This window comes from Orcinus orca, chromosome 3 (assembly GCF_937001465.1).
Source record: "Orcinus orca chromosome 3, mOrcOrc1.1, whole genome shotgun sequence".
Taxonomy (NCBI): Eukaryota; Metazoa; Chordata; class Mammalia; order Artiodactyla; family Delphinidae; genus Orcinus; species Orcinus orca.
This window is the reverse complement of record NC_064561.1, coordinates 131,407,237-131,427,491: the sequence shown is the minus strand read 5'-3', so window position 1 is coordinate 131,427,491 and position 20,255 is coordinate 131,407,237. Positions and strand designations below refer to the sequence as shown.

The following is a 20,255-nucleotide window of genomic DNA, read 5'->3' as shown; positions in this document are numbered from 1 at the left end:
CCCTTCTAATCATCAAAACTGACTCAAAGACTACGAACAGGGAAATATAAAAAAATTATACCAGCATTTAATCTTTGTAATAGCGTCAATCTGGTACTCTAAAATTTCTGACATTTCTAAGAGAAAAAAATGACCTTTGAAACATAGCAGAAAATGATTCAGTGAGCTACCACACAACTGAGAGAATGATGGGGGAGTATGAATTGCAACAAATAAGAATAGATCTTTCTGGAACATTCTTCTAAATATCCCTTAGTTTGAAAGGACAAAGACTGAAAGAGTTGGGAGAAACCACTGAAGTTGGAAACCATCTGTGTGCTGTGTTTAGAAGTCATAGATCCCTTGAGGAAAGCAAGGGATGTTTTCCCTGGGGCTTCTTTGACTCAGAAGTTTATTAGCAGTGGTAATCTGGAGAAGTAGTGTCTAGAATATGGATCATTGAAGAGACGGAACTCACCTCACTTGGAGCTATTTCTGCTGTACATATAAAGTGGATGGTAGTATGTGAAGGGAGGAAACTGGTGATGAAGAAAAAAATATATGCCCTTTCACCAAACAAAAAGGACATAGTAGTGGGAATTTCTTGATGTTGAATTTGAACCAGTATGGCTAGTAACTAGAGCCTACTGAATAAACCAGAATATTCTCCCAACTCAGTGGAACTGGAACTTGATGAACTAGTTTCAAACATATGTAGGAAAAGCTTATAATTAAACATTTTTTTAATAGTAAGCATTCATAATCCCAACTATCTGCTCAACAGAAGACTTCTGAATGACTTAAATGGCTGAACAGATGACATTAGTTTGTCCAGTCAGGCATTCAGCCTAGATTCAAAGGAGAGACAGGAAATTCACCCAAGTACAATGAGAGGAAATACAAGACTCCATCTATACTATTTATTGTTTGTTTATTTAAAAATGACAGTTATAGATAGCCTTGTCTCTTTAACTCAAGCAAAGGGATAAACGAGACTTCTGAAAAACATCTGTAATAAAAAAGGAAAATAAATACTACATTCCAAGAAAGAACATCGTTTTAGAAATATTTATTCTGGGAAACTGAAAAAAAGTGGATAATAAATATTTTCATTTTAAAGGAAATATTAAAAAAAGAGAAAAACATGAACTAAGAAAAAAAGAGAAGAGATGAAATAAGAGACTGGAAATTAAAAAGTACCAGCTTTGTTATAAAAACAAATAAGTTATTTCAAATTTTTAATGGTAGTGTAAGTCAAAGAGACAGAGATCTAGATATAGAGAAAAGAATCAAAAATGCAGAAAGATAAATCCGTAGCCTGAAAGATGAATAGGAGGAAATTCTAAAGCATGCAGAGGGGAAGGGCAGAAAGCTGGAAATAATAAAAGAGAAAGTAATAGACATAAAATGCAAAAACAGAGATCCTGCATATGAATAATGAGTGTGAATGAAGTACTTAAATATAAGTTAAAAATACAAAAGAAAAAACTGTAATTGAATTAAAAGAAACTGTGCAGAGTAAAAATAATTACTAGGTGAAATTATTGGAATGCTGTCAACAATTTCTTATGACATTTTGAAATTCAAAGGCAAATAGTTCTAAAAGGATTGAGACAGAAGTCACAGATCACCTAAAATGGGAGAAAAAGTCATGCAGGCTTCAGACTTCTGTACATGTTCATGCAAAGGCAGCAGAAGTAGCCCAAGACTGGAAACTATTCAAATGCCTATTAACAGGAGAATGTATAAATAAGTTTTATATTCACACAACAAAATAGTATATAGCAGTAAGACTAAACTACTTACTATATGCAAAAATATAATCTCACAAAAATAATATTGAATGAAAGAAGCTAAAAATGAAAGAGTAAATGCTACAAAAACTCATTTACATAAAAGTACAAAATAAGGTAAAACAAATCTATACTGCTAAAAGTCAAGTAATGGTTATGCAGGAAGGGGTTAGGGGGAGGCTGTGATTCCAGGATGAGCGGATTAGTGAGGACTTCTGTGAGTACTGATAATATTCTGTTTCTTGATCTGCATGCATTTTATACAGTGTGTTTAATTGTCCATTTTAGGAAAATTAATCCAATTGTACACATGTTATATGTATACTCAAATAAAAAGTTTTTTAAATGTTGAAGTAAAATTAGAGCAGTTATTAGAGATGAAGAGGATTCAGTGTATAGATGCCATGGATAGATGCCTTGTATAGGAGGGGCCTAGGAATACTGAATAACATTGGACTTTGCTAGAAAAATGTTTAGATAAATACTTACAATAAAAATTTAATGGTCATAACTAAATACATAATACACTCTGCAGCTTCCAAGTCAGTGGAAGAAAAAACATAGAGAATAAAGTAAATTTCATCAAGTTAATAGAAGGTAGGACAGATGTAAAAAAATGAAAGAAAATGCATAGTAAACAGAAACTTATTTTTAAAAAGGTGATAGAAGTTACTCTAAATATGCCAGTCTCCATAACAAAATATAAATGAATTTAACTCACTTTCTAAAAGACAGATAATATAAAATAAGATTAAAATATCCATGCTCAGATCTTAGTTTCAAAATAGCATTTCCAATAAAAGTAACCAAGGCTATTTGGAGGAGTGGTTGATTTCAGAATTAGGAAAGGATAATTAAATATCTGTAAGTTTGTGATGGTATAAATAAGTAATTGAATGAATAAGGATGAAGAAAGGACTACTCTTCATTGCCAAAGAAGTCCAATTAATAAATATAGAAGAAATGAGGAAAACAGAAAATCACCATAGAATACCATAGTAATTGTTACAGGTACGATCCACCAATGATTGCTAAAATTAGTGAGTAAAAGTTTAAGAGTAACAGGACATTGTATAACCTCAAAGTATCACCTCCCTCAAGATACAGTGGAGAAACCTGGCAAATAATACCTTAACCAAATGAGAACAGTTAACATCATCAATAGTAAGACTTACTGACATCATTTAACCCTGATAGGATACCCTGTGAAGGGCAAATCTCTCGGGTGTTCTTCTCAATATGTTGGGTTGCCCAAAAAGGTCATTCGGGTTTTTCCGTAACATCTTATGATAAACCCAAATGACCTTTTTGGCCAACCCAATACATAACCTTAATCCATTCTGAGAAAATGTCAGAGAAAGCCAAACTGAAGGCTATTCTACAAGATACCTGTCCAGTACTCTGCAAAAGTGTCAAGTTCATACAAGACAAGGAGAAACCAAGGAACTATCACAAACTGGAAGAAACATGACAATTAAGTACAATGATCAGGATCCTGAATTGGATCCTGGAACAGGATTAGTGAAAAAACTGGTGAAATCTGAATGAAGTCTATAGTTTAGTTAATAGTATTACAGCAATGTTAATTTCCTGGTTTTTGTAATGTTACTGTGGTTACATAGGATGTTAACACTAGAGAAAGATGGGAATTCTGTACTATTTTTGCAACTATTCTATAAGTCTAAAATTATTTCAAAATAAAAAGATTTTTTAAAAATCAGACTATTAAGTTGTGGAGACCTCAGTAGCCTTTGAATTTCTCTATTGTAATTAGTTAATCAGATTTTATTCATGTTTTTGCATCTATATTTATAAAATATTCTTCTAGAAAATATGAATTATCAAAATTGACTCAAGAATAAGTAGACAATCTCAGTAGATCAGTAACTATCAAAGTTTGAAATTATAGCAAAAATAGTTTTCTCACAAAAAACACCCACCTACCCAGACAAATTTTCAGGCAACTTTTACAAAACGTAAAGAAATAGATAATCCAAATACTATAAAAGTTGTTAAGAGCATTAAAAAAAAAAGGAAAAATGCCCAACTTATTTTGTAAGGGTAGTATAATCTTGCTTTCAAAATCAGATGAGACAAATTTAAGAAAAAAATACCTAGTCCCATTACTCTTATGAAGGTAGATAAAAAATACTAAAAACACTAGTCAATTGAATCCAGCATGTGCATGTGAGTGTGTGAATGTGTGTGTTCGTGTGCATATGTATCATGCCTAGCTGGTATTTATCCCTGGAATACAATAGGAAATCTATCAGTATCAATGTATTCTAAGACGCTAAGTGAGAAAGCAAAAAAAAGAATAAAGAAAAGCTATTCAGAGAAGAAATACGGGTGACAAGTAAATCCATCTGATAAATTAATCTCACTGATAATCAGATGGAAAGAAATTTAAAATACTGTATTTTTTTGCCAATTAAATTGGGAAAAATAGGAAAAATTGTACCAAGCAATGATGTTGCACCCATGAGATGAGGGTGTAGATTATCACAATATTCTCAAGGGGGATTTAGCAAAACAGATTACAATTTTAAATAATTGTGGTCTTCATCTCAGAAAGTCCATTTCTAAGAGTATGTTTTAAGTAAATAATTGGACAAGGGTACAAATACCATCTGTAAAAATATTTAGTTTTCAAATGGTCTTTTTAGGTGAGGAAATACTGGCTTTTATTTCCTGTCACTCCCAACTCTGGATGTGATACCTGAGTTAGGTCATTAAATTGGACTTAAGGTGAGGATCTGACACAGCTCCATGAATCAGGAGACAACTCATAATGACAAAATCTTCTATTTTTGTGCATTTGGGTTAACATCAGTTATTTGCTTCCAAAATACTAATTGTTGACTATTAATTTTCAACAGATGGGAAACACTTAGGAGTAACCTGAGCTACTGGCTCTCAAATTAGCGTGTGCATCAGAATCACCTGGAGGGCTTGTTGAACCACAGATTGCTGGGACCCACCCCCAGAGTTTCTGATTTAGTAGACCTGAGAATTTGCAGTTCTGACAAACTTCCAGGTGTTGCTGATGTTGATAGACCAAGGACCACATTCTGTGAACCACTGCTATAAGAGAAGCCTGCTGACTCTTTCTGTTTATTCATGGAGTAACTGACTAGAGACAAAATAGAAAGAGACTCGAGGGCATAAGCCATTCTTACCTCCTCCTCTCTTCTGACATTCTATCTTTATTTTACTTTGAGGGACCTTTACAGCATCAGTTCAACATACGTGCTCTGAAACCTCACTGTAACACCCGCCTCTTCCTGTATAAAAATAAAGATTAAAAAACAAAACAAACAAAACAACTTGGGCATGAGGCAAGTTCTTCCTGCAGCTCAGCTAATAGGATCTAATTACCAAAGTACCAGGATCTTTCTAAAATCCCCAAGAGCACGCTTAATGGTCTCTACTCTATTGACACTGGAGTCAATCTAAGCAAGGCTCTGTCTCGTATTAGAGTCTTCACAATCTTGGGCTACACTTTTCCAGCAGTCTCTCTACTCATGGTCTTCTTATCAAAAGGAAAAGAGAAATAATGATAAAAGATAAAAATATAATTTGTCTATTTTACTTCTAACATAACCACCTTGAGAAAAGATGCAGAAAAAGAAGCATTTGGCGCTTTGGCCGAAGTATCATGATCTGATCACCTGCATCAGTGGGGAAGATTGGGAATCAGGTCTGTCCAGTTGATCCTTTGCCAGAGAACACATCAGCACTTTGAGCTGATGACTGCACTTCATGGTCTAACTTCACATTTTATTAAACTATAAAATGTAATTCAATATGACTGAGGTAATGAGGCTTAATGTGTTGGCTTGGTACACGTTAAAAGACACAAATCGCTGGCAACCACAGTTCCATGTTTAACCCACCATCCCAGCCAGCGCTACCTGCCTTTGAAACCTTTTTGTTCTCCTTTAAATTTTGAGATAGTAATTTTGTTTCTTTAGTCACATCATAAATTTCCAACTCTATATTTGCTAGAACAATTTATAATTAGAAAAATAGCCAACTATTCTCCCATAGTCAGTCCTTTTTTCTCTTTTATCTTTGTCAAATATCTTGGTAGTTAAGAACAGAGTCTCAGGCACGCTGTCACCAGAGTTTAAATTCTGGCCTTGCCATTTGTAGTTGTGTGACCTTGGGCAAGTCAGTTATCTTTTGTGTGAACCTCATTTTCCTCAACTGTTCTCATTGGACTAAACGAATTAAAATATGTAGAATACTTAGAACAACACTTGGAATTTAGTATGTGCTTAATAAATGTTAGCTCTTATTAAATATTAATTTCTTAGATGTTTTGGTAGCAGTCTCTGGGACAATCCTGTTTAGGGGGCCAGGCCCCTAAACAAATGCAACCTCATTTTTAAATAAGTGGAAACCTGTAGGCTTTAAATAAGCTGACTGACAAAAGTAAATTATAATATAGGAGCTTAAATTTAGCTTCCAACATTATTTTTTGTTAGAATGTAAAAATGGAAAATCTTTTAGCATTAGTTTTTAATTATTCATGGGTGACATGCTCAACAGATGAGCCTGTAGATAGCTGACCTGAATGGTTTCCCTGTGGTTGGGCTTGCTGAGACCTGCCTGCCTAAGGAATTGCTGCTCCTTCCTGGACTGGACACAATGGACACAATGGAGCCTTATTTCCTTGGGGCCCTGTAGGCTGTCCAAAGAGCTGCACCCACCACTTCTGCAGGATCAGCAGCCTCATGAGGCTCTGTGGGTGAAGACTCAGCCATGCACAAAAAAGAACTCTGGGAAAACTGTTTCATTAAACTGATATATCATTATGAATTCATTCAGATAAATATTAACTGTTTAGTTGCCAGCCACTGTGTTAGATTTTTAAGTTCAGTGACAGGAAGATGGATAGTTTTTCAATGATACATGAAAGAAAGTCCCTAATTAAAAAGTTTATTTATTCTCTAGCTTTATTGAGTTTATAATTGATATATAACACTGTGTAAGTTTAAGGTGTACACAGGTTGATTTGATACAGTTATATATTGCAAAATGATTACCACCATCACATCACATAATTATCATTTCTTTTTTCTGATGGACACATTTAAGATCTATTCTCTTAGCAACTTTCAAGTATGTAATATGGTATTATTAACTATAATCATCATGCCGTACATTACATCCCCAGAACATATTCTAAAAAGAACTTTTAATTTAGAAAAAGAGGTAAGAGCTTTTCATTCTTTATTTTCATACAAAGATCTTTTCTTTCAGCAAATTCATGGCCTGCTAATATACAAAATTTTATATTATGTCATATATTGTTACATTATATATAAAACTTCTACTGTTATAAAATATCTTCATTCCTTTGCTCAGGAAAAAGAGTATCTCATTTGTGATTTACTTTGCATTCCTTGGTTACTAGTGAGAGTTAATATTGTCCCTTTGTAATTCTTCTTTTTTGAATTTATTGGTTTTTTTGCCCTTTAATTTTTATTGCCATCTCTCTTTTTTTTTTTTTCTTTTGGCTCCGTTGGGTCTTTGTTGCTGCATGCGGGTTTTCTCTAGTTACGGCAAGCGGGGGCTACTCTTCATTGTGGTGCACGGGCTTCTCTCTGCAGTGGCTTCTCTTACTGTGGAGCACAGGCTCTAGGTGCGCAGGCTTCAGTAGTTGTGGCACGCAGGCTCAGTAGTTGTGGCTTGTGGGCTTAGTTCCATGGCATGTAGGCTCTTCCTGGACCAGGGATCAAACCCGTGTCCCTGCATTGCCAGGCAGATTCTTAACCACTTTGCCACCAGGGAAGCCCGACATCTCATTTTTTAAGTAAAAAAATAACTTCATTGTATGTTACATGTTATAAATATGCCCTTTTTGTTTTCTTTTTGTCTTTCATTTATCCTAACGTCATTTCGCATGTACAGGCATACCTTGTTTTATTGGACTTTGTTTTCTCATGCTTCACAGATACTGCATTTTTTACAAATTGAAGGTTTGTGGCAACCCTGCATTGTCAGATGATGGTTAGCATTTGTTTTAGCATGAAAGTTTTTTTTTTTTTTTTTTTTTGCGGTACGCGGGCCTCTCACTGCTGTGGCCTCCTCCGTTGTGGAGCACAGGCTCTGGATGTGCAGGCTCAGCGGCCATGGCTCACGGATCCAGCCGCTCTGCGGCATGTGGGATCTTCCCGGACCGGGGCACCAACCCGTGTCCCCTGCATCGGCAGGCGGACTCTCAACCACTGCACCACCAGGGAAGCCCCCAACGAAAGTATTTTTTAATTAAGGTATGTACAATTTAAAGACAGAATGCTATTGCACAGAATGGACTACAGCATACTGTAAACATAAATTATATATACACTATGAAACCAAAAAATTCCTGTGACTTTTTCCTGATATCTGCTTTACTGCAGTGGTTTGGAACTGAGCTTGCAGTATCTCTGAGGTATGCCTTTATGTACAAACATAATTTTTATGTTGGCCAATCTATTATTTTTCCTTCTTTGGCTTTGCCTTGAATGTGAGGCTTTTAAAAACTTCCCTCTTCCAGTATATACTAGTATATAATAAACAAGTGTTTGTGTTTTTTTTTTTTCTTACTGTAAGGGTTTTTTTTGACGTGTGCTGTTAATCTATCTTTAATATATTTTGAGGTATGGTATGATGAAGAGAAAATTATTATTTTTTTAATTAGCCAGTCAGCCTGATAGTATTTATTGAATAATATAACATTATAAGTTAATATTTTCAAAGATAATTTTGATGAGTTTAATTTTTGTTTCTTTGTTTAATTGTAGTCGATTTACAATGTTGTGTTAGTTTCAGGCATACAGCAAAGTGATTCAGTTATACATATTTATGTATATCTTTCAGATTCTTTTCCCTTATAGGTTATTACAAAATATTGATTATAGTTCCCTGTGCTATATAGTAGGTTCTCGTTGGTTATCTACGTTATATATAGTAATGTGTTTATGTTAATCCCAAACAACTCCTAATTTTTCCCTTCCACCCACCTCCTTTCCCCGTTGGTAACCATAAGTTTTCTATGTCTGTGGGTCTGTTTTTTTCTGGTATATAAATTCATTTGTATTAATTTTTTTTAATGTTCCACATATAAGCAGTATCATATGATATTTGCCTTTCTCTGTCTAGTTTAATTCACTTAGTATGATAATCTCTAGGTCCATCCATGTTGCTGTAAATGGCATTATTTCATTCTTTTTTATGACTAATACTCCATTGTATAAATACACCACATCTTCTTTAACCATTCATCTGTTGATGGACATCTAGGTTGTCTCCATGTCTTGGCTATTGTAAATAGTCCTGCAGTGAACATTGGAGTGCATGTATCTTTTCAAATTATAGCTTTCTCCAGATATATGCCTAGCAGTAGGATTGCAGGATCATATGGTAACTCTATTTTTAGTTTTTTTAAGGAACCTCCATACTGTTCTCTATAGTGGCTGTACCAGTTTACATTCCCACCAACAGTGTAAGAGGGTCGCTTTTTCTCCACACCCTCTCCAGCATTGCCTGTAGATTTTTTCAATGATGGCCGTTCTGACTGGTGTGAGGTGATACCTCATTGTAGTTTTGATTTGCATTTCTCTAATAATTAGCGATGTTGAGCATCTTTTTATGTGCCTTTTGACCATTTGTATGTCTTCTTTGGAGAAATGTCTATTTAGATCTTCTGCCCGTTTTTGGATTGGGTTGTTTGTTTTTTTGATATTGAGCTGTATTGGCTGTTTATATATTTGGAGATTAATCCCCTGTTGGTTGCATCATTTGCAAATATTTTCTCCCATTCTGTATGTTGTCTTTATGTTGATTTATGGTTTCCTTTGCTGTGCAAAAGCTTTTAAGTTTAATTAAGTGCCATTTGTTTATTTTTGTTTTTATTTCCATTACTCAAAAAGTATTGCTGCGATTTATGTCAAAGAATGTTCTGCCTTTGTTTTCCTCTAGTTTTATGATATCTGGTCTTACATTTAGGTCTTTAATACATTTTGAGTTTATTTTTGTGTATCGTGTTAGGGAATGTTCAAATTTCACTCTTTTACATGTAGCTGTCCAGTTTTCCCAGCACCACTTATTGAAGAGACTGTTTTTCCTCCATTGTATATTCTTGCCTGCTTTGTCATAGATTAATTGACCATAGTTGTGTGGGTTTATTTCTGGGCTTTCTATCCTGTTCCATTGATCTTTATTTCTGTTTTTGTGTCAGTACCGTACTCTTTTGATGACCATAGCTTTGTAATATAGTCTGAAGTCAGGGAGCCTGATTCCTCCAGCTCTGTTTTTCTTTCTCAAGATTGCTTTGGCTATTCAGGGTCTTTTGTGTTTCCATACAAATTGAAAAAAATTTTGTTCTAATACTGTGAAAAATGCCAGTGGTAGTTTGATAGGGATTGCATTGAATCTATAAATTGCCTTGGGTAGTATAGTCATTTTGTCAATACTGATTCTTCCAATATAAGAACATGGTATATCTCTCCATCTGTTTGTATCATCTTTGATTTCTTTCATCAGTGTCTTTCTTATAGTTTTTAGAGTACAGTTCTTTTGCCTCCTTAGGTACATTTATTCCTAGATATTTTATTCTTTTTGATGTGACGGTAAGTGGGATTGTTTCCTTAATTCTCTTCCTGATCTGTCATTGTTCGTGTGTAGAAATGCGACTGATTTCTGTGTATTAATTTTGTATCCTGAAACTTTACCAAATTCATTAATGATCTCCAGTAGTTTCCTGGTAGCATCTTTAGGATTTTCTATGTATAGTATCATGTTATCTGCAAAAAGTGATAGTTTTACTTCTTCTTTTCCAATTTGGATCCCTTTAACTTTTATTTTTTCTTCTCTGATTGCTGTGGCTAGGACTTCCAAAACTATGTTGTATAGAAGTGGTAAAAGTGGACATCCTTGTCCTGTTCCTGACCTTAGAGGAAATGCTTTCAGCTTTTTTCACCGTTGAGTATGTTAGCTGTAGGTTTGTCATATGTGGCCTTTATTATGTTGAGGTACGTCCCCTCTATGCCCACTTTCTAGAGAGTTCTTCCCATATATGGATGTTGAATTTTATCAAAAGCTTTTCCTGCATCTGTTGAGATGATCATATGGTTTTTGTTCTCCAGTTTGTTAATGTGGTGTATCACACTGATTGATTTGTGGATATTTGAAAATTCCTTGCATCCCTGGGATAAATCCCACTTGATCATGGTGTATAATCCTTTTAATGTATTGTTGGATTTGGTTTGCTAATATTTTGTTGAGGACTTTTGCATCTATGTTCATCAGCAATATTGGCCTGTAATTTTCCTTTTCTGTGGTATCTTTGTCCAGTTTTGGTATCAGGGTGATGATGGTTTCATAGAATGAATTTGGAAGTGTTCCTTCCTCTGCAATTTTTTGTAATAGTTTCAGAAAGATAGGTGTTAAATCTTCTCTAAATGTTTGGTAGAATTCACCTATGAAGCCATCTGGTCCTGGACTTTTGTTTGTTGGGTTTTTTTAAATCACACATTCAATTTCAGTACTTGTAATTAGTCTGTTCATATTTCTAAAGGCAAGAAATCATCCACACACAAATATGACCTCTAAACCAATAATCATAAGAGGAGGAGAGTAAGGATATTTGAAATGTATTTGAAATTAAGTGATCATCAACTTAAAACAATTACCTGTCTATATAAACTGCCATATCAAAATGTCATGGTAACTGCAAACCAAATATCTATATAAATATTCACAAAAAAAGAAAAGAGAATCTAAACATAACACTAAAGATAGTCATCAAATTACATGAGAAGAGAACAAAAGAAAAAAAAAGGGAAAAAAAGACCTACAAAAACAAATCCAAAACAATTAACAAAATGGCAATAAGAACATATATATATCAATAATTACCCTAAATGTAAACAGATTAAATGCTCCAACCAAAATACAGAGACTGACTGAATGGATACCAAAACAAGACCTGTATATATGCTGTTTACAAGAGACCCACTTCCGATCTAGAGACACATACAGACTGAAAGTAAAGGGCTGCAACAAGGTATTCAATGCACATGGAAATCAAAAGAAAGCTGGAATAGCAATACTCATATCAGACAAAATAGACTTTAAAATAAAGACTATTACAAGAGACAAAGAAGGACACTATATAATGATCAAGGGATCAATCCAAGAATAAGATAGAACAATTGTAAATATATATGCACCCAACATAGGAGCACCTCAATACATAAGGCAAATGTTAACAGACATAAAGGAGAAATTGACAGTAACACAGTAATAGTGGGGGACTTTAACACTCCACTTACATCAACAGACGGATCATCCAGACAGAAAGTCATAGATCATAAGGAATCATAGAATCATATGGAAATGCAGGCCTTAAATGACACATTAGATCAGATGGACTTAATTGCTATTTATAGAGCATTCCATCTGAAAGCAGCAGAATACACATTCTTTTCAAGTGCACATGAAACATCTATCTATCCAGGATAGATCTCATGCTGTGCCACAAAGCAAGACTTGGTAAATTTAAAAAAATTGAAATTGGGGCTTCCCTGGGGGTCCAGTGGTTAAGACTTTGCCTTCCAATGCAGGTGGTGTGGGTTCAGTCCCTGTAGGGGAGCTAAGATCCCACATGCCTTGCGGCCAAAAAACCAAAACGTAAAACAGAAGCAATATTGTAACAAATTCAATAAAGACTTTAAAAAAAATTAAAATTTTTAAAAAAAGAAAAGAAAATTGAAATCATATCAAGCATCTTTTCCAACCACAACACTATGAGATTAGAAATCAACCCAAGAAAACAGCTGCAAAAAATACAAACAATATGGCTAAACAGTATGCTATTAAACAACCAATGGATCACTGAAGAAATCAAAGAGGAAATCAGAAAATACCTAGAGACAAATTAACAGGAAAACACAACAATCCAAAACCTATGGGACACAGCAAAAGCAGTTCTAAGAGGGAAGTTTATAGCGATACAAGGTTACCTCAGGAAACAAGGAAAATCTCAAATAAACAACATAATATTACACCTAAATCAACTAGAGAAAAAAGAACAAAGCCCACAGTTAGTAGAAGGAAAGAAATCATAAAGATCAGAGCAGAAATAAATAAAATAAAGACTAAGGAAACAATTGAAAAGATCAATGAAACTAAAAGCTTGTTCTTTGAAAAGATAAACAAAATTGATAAGCCTTTAGCCAAACTCATCAAGAATGAAAGGGAGAGGGTTCAAATCAACATAATTAGAAATGAAAAAGTTACACCCAACACCACAGAAATACAAAGGACCATAATAAGAGACTACTACAGGAAACTATATGCCAATAAAATGGACAACCTAGAAGCAATGGACAAATTCTTAGAAAGGTACAATCTCCCAAGATTGAACCAGGAAGAACTAGAACTAGAACTAGAACTAGAACAAGACAAGCTTAAATTTTTAAATAACACTTTTCTTATTTTAAAAGTAACATATGGCCATGTTAGAAAGACTTTGAAAAAACAAAAAAAGTAGAAAATTATAATTATTATAAATTACATAAGCTATAAGTAATTATTTCACTTTTTAAATAGGAATAATCTGGTAGTTATATTTGAATTACATAGAAAGAAAAGAAATTGAGTTGAAATTTTAAAAGCTGCTAAACTTCAGCCAAAAGTTCTCTGAAGCTAGAGCAAAACTAGAGCTGTTGGTTCCTAAAAATTCATTATAAATTAAAAAGAGGTTATGAAATCTTTAAGATATTGGGGTTATTTTTTTAAGCTACATGTTTCTTACATGGGAATAAGTTTAAATTTTCCAGAAGATAAAATTTAGTCAGTTGTTTCTAAAAAATATTCACAAGTAAAAATCCGAAAATATCCTTTATGTAAGCCCTTTTATTTTTATAAAAGAAAAACAAATTTTAAGATGCAAACATATTTTTGAATGATTTTCCATAAATGATTAAAAGGGAAAGAATGTTCTGTGAACAAATATGCTGTCAAAGTGACAACTCACTTTCAGGAAAAATACAAATTCATCACAACAAAATAATTCTAGCTGTTTTGCTATTGGCCCAAGTACATTACCTATGAATTCTGAGTGACATTGGTCATCTCCTCACTCCTGAATTACTCAGCCTGCGGGGTTGTAGCTTAGTGTTTCAGACAGTACTTTTCCTTGGACATCATTTGCTAAATCTCATGCTGTGTTTGGGTGATGATTTTTGTGTATGTATTTCTTCTAATTGCCTTTCTTTGTTCTTATTTATCAGAAGACATGTATGTCTTTACTTTATCAATATTCTATTGTACTTCTAAATTGTATAAGTGTGTAATGACACTTGTTTTCTTATTGAAGATATTCTTCCTGTAGCCTTGTTTGCTCTAATATGTATCAACTTCTGTGAGTCAGCTGCCTAGCTGTCATAGTAGGATTTCTTGCATTCACTTCTTCATTGCACTGTGTGCTCTATCTTATGTTCTGAATGTCTGTCTTTCTTCTATCATGTTTTACAACAGTTTCATTGATATATAATTCACATATCATACAATTCACCCATTCAATGATGTTTATTATGGTCACATATATGGTCACATATTATGGTCATATGGTCACATGATGCAACCATCACCACAATCAATTTTAGAAGATTTTCATCACCACAAAAGAAACTTCATACCCATTAGTAGTCATTCCCCATTTCTTCCCACCCACCCCCCACCCCAGCCCTAGGTAACCACTAATCTATATTCTGTCTCTATATATTTGCTTATTTTGCATATTTGATTTGAATAGAATCATACACTTTGTGACTTTTTGCATCTGGTATCTTTCACTTGACAATGTTTTCAAGGTTCATCCATGTTGTAGCATGTATCAATACTTCACAATTTTTTATTGCCAAATAATATCCTATTATATAGATATACCACATTTTATTTATCCGTTCATCGGTTGATAGAAATTTGAGTTGTTTCCACTTTTTTGCCTATTATGGATAATGTTACTATGAATATTCATGTACAAGCTTTTGTGTGAACATATATTTTCATTTTTCTTGGGTATATACCTAGGAGTAGGATTGGTGGAGCATATGGTAAGTCTGGGTATATCTATGTTTAATCTTTAAGGAACTGTCACTGTTTTGCAAAGTGGCTATATCATGTAAAAATCCCACCAGCAGTGTATAAGATTTCCAGTTTCTCCACATCCTCATCAAAACCTATGATCTATCTTTTTTATTATAGCCATCCCAGTAGGTATACAGTGGAATTACATTGTTATTTTGATTTGCATTTTCCTGATGGCTACTCTTTTATTACTGTTTAATTTTGCTAAAGTGTATCCAGAAGTAATTTTTTTTAGAAAAATACTTTTATGGGCCGAAATGCCCTTTTATGGGGTGGGGTCATATTTTGCAGTTTATTCTAATCTAATTCATGTATTTAAGCCACTTGAGACGTCTTCTTAATTACTTAACACCCTCCCTATGGAATGAATATTTTCAAATTCACTTTTATTTGCTCTTTTTGTTTTTCTGTAGACTTGTAGTCACATAGGAAATGTTTCATGTGTTCACAGGAAAAGCATAGAGTGCATAAAAGTGGCATTAGAACATTATAAATTTCTTTTTTAAATTCCTATTTGTGTTTTTGGGCCAAGATGAAGACACACTTACTAAAAGGTGACTGGCAATTGAAAAACAAATGTGTGGGTCCTGGAGTATTCTAGAAGCTCAAGAAAAGAGACTCCCCCCCCCAAAAAAAAGCCTAGTGTTTGCCTCTTACATAACAATTTCTATTTCTAGAAGCTATATAAAAAAGATAGAACTTCATAATTGAACAGTAATTTAAATACATTATTGACCAAGATTTCTCCTATTTGTAGTGGTTGAGGCATGGGCATTTCTAAAGTGGTCAGTTTATCGGGGCTGCTGCCTATGGTCAAAGTCCGAGTGTACATGTCTAGGTATCACGTATGATCCTGGGTTGCACAAAGACACGTACATGCTACAGCAGGAAAAATTTTAAAAGCTTCTGATCTAGGCTGCCCCCCCTTATTTATAGATGCAGAAATCAAGGTCTAGAAAGATTCAAGTCTTAAAGCTTGTTTGTAGAAAGAGGAGGCTTGAATGCAGGTCCTTTGACTCTTCAACCACTGCTCTTTGAACTAGCCAGCGTTTAAGGTAGTGAAACACTTCCCATTTAATATACCTACACACAAACATCCACTCAGCTTCACAAAAATCTCCCTTGAAATGCTGAGGCCCATTCATTGACTCCAAGTTAAAACATCCTCTTCATCAGAACAATGTAAGATTTAAGTGTCACTTGATGTTGCTTTGTTATTCATTTTTGCTTCTAGTTATTCATATTTAAAAACCTATCTCAACCGAGAATTTTTTGGGTTTTTGTTCCTCTGTATGATGCAAATATTTAGTTTTATCCATTGCATTCTCCTGGGGACAACTACCATTACCTGTTATTTCCCAGTTAATGCATCTTTGTTGAGGACTTATTCTCTGCCTAGAACCCTGGCAAGCACTCTCCTGGGTGGATGCTCTCTGGGGAGTGTTGACAGGCAAAATAAAGGTCTTCACCCTTTGTGCCCATCACCACGTTTTGCCCTCTGTCTTCTTTATCTTTCAATATTATTCCTCGCGACCCCTGAACCACCAGTGAAACCATTCACTACTGCCCAAGTATCCATGTCTATTTTTCCCTCAACCATTTCCCTTTCCACACAAAGTGGATGACCAGGTGCATTGCCCCAAACTCTGCCCACTAGCAGGATTTTTCCTCACTGTCCTTTCCCTGGATCATCCCTGAGTAAGACCGTACTACAATAACAGTCCATTTTCATGTGTGCCCACATTTGAACTGACTCATCTCTGAATAATCTCAGTCTTTTTCTTCCTCTTTCAGCTGGTCTGAAGGACTCCCATGTGGTCATAGATGTAAGCTGAGAGAGAGAAGCCAGTTAAATAGTGGTTGATGACATGGCAATCTTGACCAGTTGATTGTGCAGCTTACTTGTGTCTGTGGCCTTGCTCATCTCTGATCCTAGATGTACCATTTCCATCTTACGATTGCTTTTGAGACTGCATGATCTATGGCTTGGTAAACAAAACCTATCTATAATGGACAGCTGTGGCTTCATAGTCACTTCATGGTCTGGTTAGAAGCTCAGTCTTTACCAGGGCCCGGTAGCATAGCAGGAGCTGTATTTTGAATGGTGTATGTGGTTCTAGACTTTAGATGGCAGGGCCTTGCTCCAGAACCGTAATGGTCTACATTGTGATTTCCCTGTAAGGGCTGGCGATGAGCTCCACAGAATATTTCTTTTTGATACCAGTGCCTCTAGTACCATAGCATCTGCTGGATTTTGTGGTACAGGGTACAGGGATGATTATCCCATGGACTGCATTTGCTACTTTATTTTCCAGTTAATGCTCTCAGCCTTAGTGTCACTTAGTAAATGGATTGGAGCAGTATTCCCAGGTGTGAAATATGCTGCCTCTGGAACCTGTGTTTCCTTCATAGTGACAGAAGAAGCAAGATGCAACAATCTGTCCCTTAGAGGAATGTCTAAGCATGCCCTGGACCTCTGGACACTTAAAAACCTCACTGATGTAGAGGAAACTCAAATCTTTAAAGAGTTTACCTCGCACTCTCAGGAACAAAGGTATTTTGCAATAGCCTTCAAGTCCAATTAACATGCCATGTATTCAGTGAACCAACGTGATATTCTGTGGAATATCCAGATGGTTCTGGTCCCTTCATACCACACTATGACAGAGGGTTAGAGAATTGATGGAGCCCTGAGGCAAGATCTTAAATATTGTCGTTCCTGCATGAATGGGAATTGCTTCTGATCCTCCTTCTTTGATAAGGTTGGAAAAGAAGTCATCTGCCCAATTATGTTCCTGAGGATATGTCGATCTGTTTGAGTAGAAATACCACAACTGACATAGCATCTTCAGTTAGGGCTAATGCTTGGCTGAATTAGTGGAAGTCCAGTATCATCAGTGGGAATCCATCTGCTTTTTGTAGAGGCCAGACTGGTAAATTCAATGGAGAAGCAAAGGTGACCATCCTCTAGGTCTTTAAGGGTAACACTAACCTCTGACAATCTACTCAGGATGCAAAACTCTTTTTGATTCACTCTCTTGGATAGAGGAAGGGGCAGTTTCATAAACTTCTACTTTGCCTCACCCACTATAATAGCTATTTCACCACAGGCCAAGGAACCAATGTAGGGTTTCTGCCAACTTCTAAGCATGACCATCCATGCTGAAGGGTCCACCAACTGGACCCTCTGAGCCAAACATGGGACATGATCCCGTTTATTACCTGGCAGTCAGATGCCAGCTCTCTAACAGGGACTATGATGATGCTTTAAGTCCTAGGCTAGCAACAGTAACACAGAACATTTCCCAAGGAGTTCTCAGAATGTCTGGTTATCCCCTTTCCTCAGTGTGTTGTTACCCAAGGTAGATGTTGTTCCATTCCAATTGGGAGACTCATTCCTGTACACTCTTGCTATTGATACTGCAGGGTCCTTTCTGATCAGAACATGGCTTCCCTTTCTGTCAGTGAGTTCAAATCTGAGATATAGGCCCAAGTTTAGAAATTGATGTTGGTGAAGCAGACTGATTGGGATTGAGTATTCAACCTTCTCTGAGCTCTACTATCCTGATAATTAAGTTCTGGGCCTGGTTCTCGGATTTTTCTGTCCTCAGTTATTAGAAATGAGTCTCTTTCTATGCTGCCAGTAAGACCCTCTGACTTTCACATTTTGTCTTATGTTGGGGATTAATCTTCCTCAGCAATTTGCTGTCTTTATCCTAATACATAGCACAAGAGCAGCCATCCAATTTCATAATCTCCATGATTTCTACTTCCCCCATACTTCTCAAACTCTCCTCAGATCTTGCACCAACCAGTGCACTCTTTTTAGCTGGTATCTCATTCCAGTTTGCCACTGGTAATAGCATTAATAACTGCACCAGTACTACCCCCACACACTGGGGGCTCTGAGTCCTCAGCCTGTCACTAGTGATGGGGTTCTCATTGGCAGCTGGCTGGCAAATAATCTAGCTCAAAAATTCCAGTTTAGAGGCTGCTTCCTAGGACCACTTTTGGTATCAACTCTCTTTTGTCAATTCCCCAGAAAATAGATTCAGAGATAAAGATTTGTATGCAAGAAGTTTGCAGGGGAAATGAGAGAAGTAAGACTGTGAGAAGGAGAAATTGAACTCCAGTGTAGTTGCAATAGAGGACTTAGCAGGTCTCTCTGGGATCTATGGCACTGTGATGATATGTCAGGGATTTCCCAAATTCAGGCTAGGAGGTCGCCAGAACCAGTCACTGGATTCTGGCCGCCTCCAGGGAAGGTATGTTAACTTGGGTGAGTCAGGTCGCTTTGTCCACAAGCAAATACTGTATGGAGCTGAGACAGCTGTGAGCCATCAGCAGCCAACATTTCTGGCAACTGAGGTGATGAGTACCTTGGTCCTGAAGAGGGCATCTGAATGGTACAGGACAGTATACACTACATCGTGATCCAACTATAAAGATCCCAATGAATGCTACTGCAATTTTAGTCTTCTGTTGCATTTTAAGATTGCAAAATTTATTTTAAAAATCACCGAAAGACAGGGCTTCCCTGGTGGCGCAGTGGTTGAGAGTCCGCCTGCCGATGCGGGGGACACGGGTTCGTGCCCTGGTCCAGGAGGATCCCATGTGCCGCAGAGCGGCTGGGCCCGTGAGCCATGGCCGCTGAGCCTGCGTGTCCAGAGCCTGTGCTCCACAACGGGAGAGGCCACAGCAGTGAGAGGCCTGCGTACCGCAAAAAAAAAAAAAAAAACAATCAGTGAAAGACAAAGAACCAGAAATCTAATGGAGCAAGAAAATATCCTGCTGGGGCAGTATAAGCAAAATCTTTGTTTAGGGATAAGTCACATTTCTTCTGTTTTATCTAAGAATTATCCCAGGCTTTTGAAAAGGGAAGCATGTGTTTGAAATATTAAATAAATTATCTGCAGGCTGTGAGGGTAAAGGCTACTAGAAAGTGCTAGAGATTTTGGGGGGTTAATTGTGCACTCCTCTAGTTATTCTTCAACAGAAGTTCCAGTTGTACTTGTCAAAGGTATAAAGTTTCTTTGAATGATGAAATCTTCTTTTCCCTTCGCTTCTGCTTTCCCCTTCAGTTCTCCCTGCTCCATCAGCATTTATCTCTGTGTGAGTCTATTAAGATGCTTTCTAGGGTGGACACAGAAAAATTAAGAGCCTATCAAGAAATTATAAGGAATAAATAATAAACTTTAAATTTATTCATTTAAATAAATAAATAAACTTTATTTATTTACTTATTTAAATTTATTTTATTTATTTTTTAAAATTTTTGGCTGCATTGGGTCTTGGTTACTGCGCGTGGGCTTTCTCTAGTTGCGGCAAGCGGGGGCT

The 20,255-nt window shown here is 35.9% G+C and overlaps 1 pseudogene; it reads left to right on the top strand.

The window, feature by feature from the left end:
* LOC117201670 (B-cell CLL/lymphoma 9 protein-like) overlaps positions 1–19,352 on the top strand; it is a 36,916-nt pseudogene extending 17,564 nt beyond the window's left edge.
* Positions 19,353–20,255: the final 903 nt, after the last annotated feature.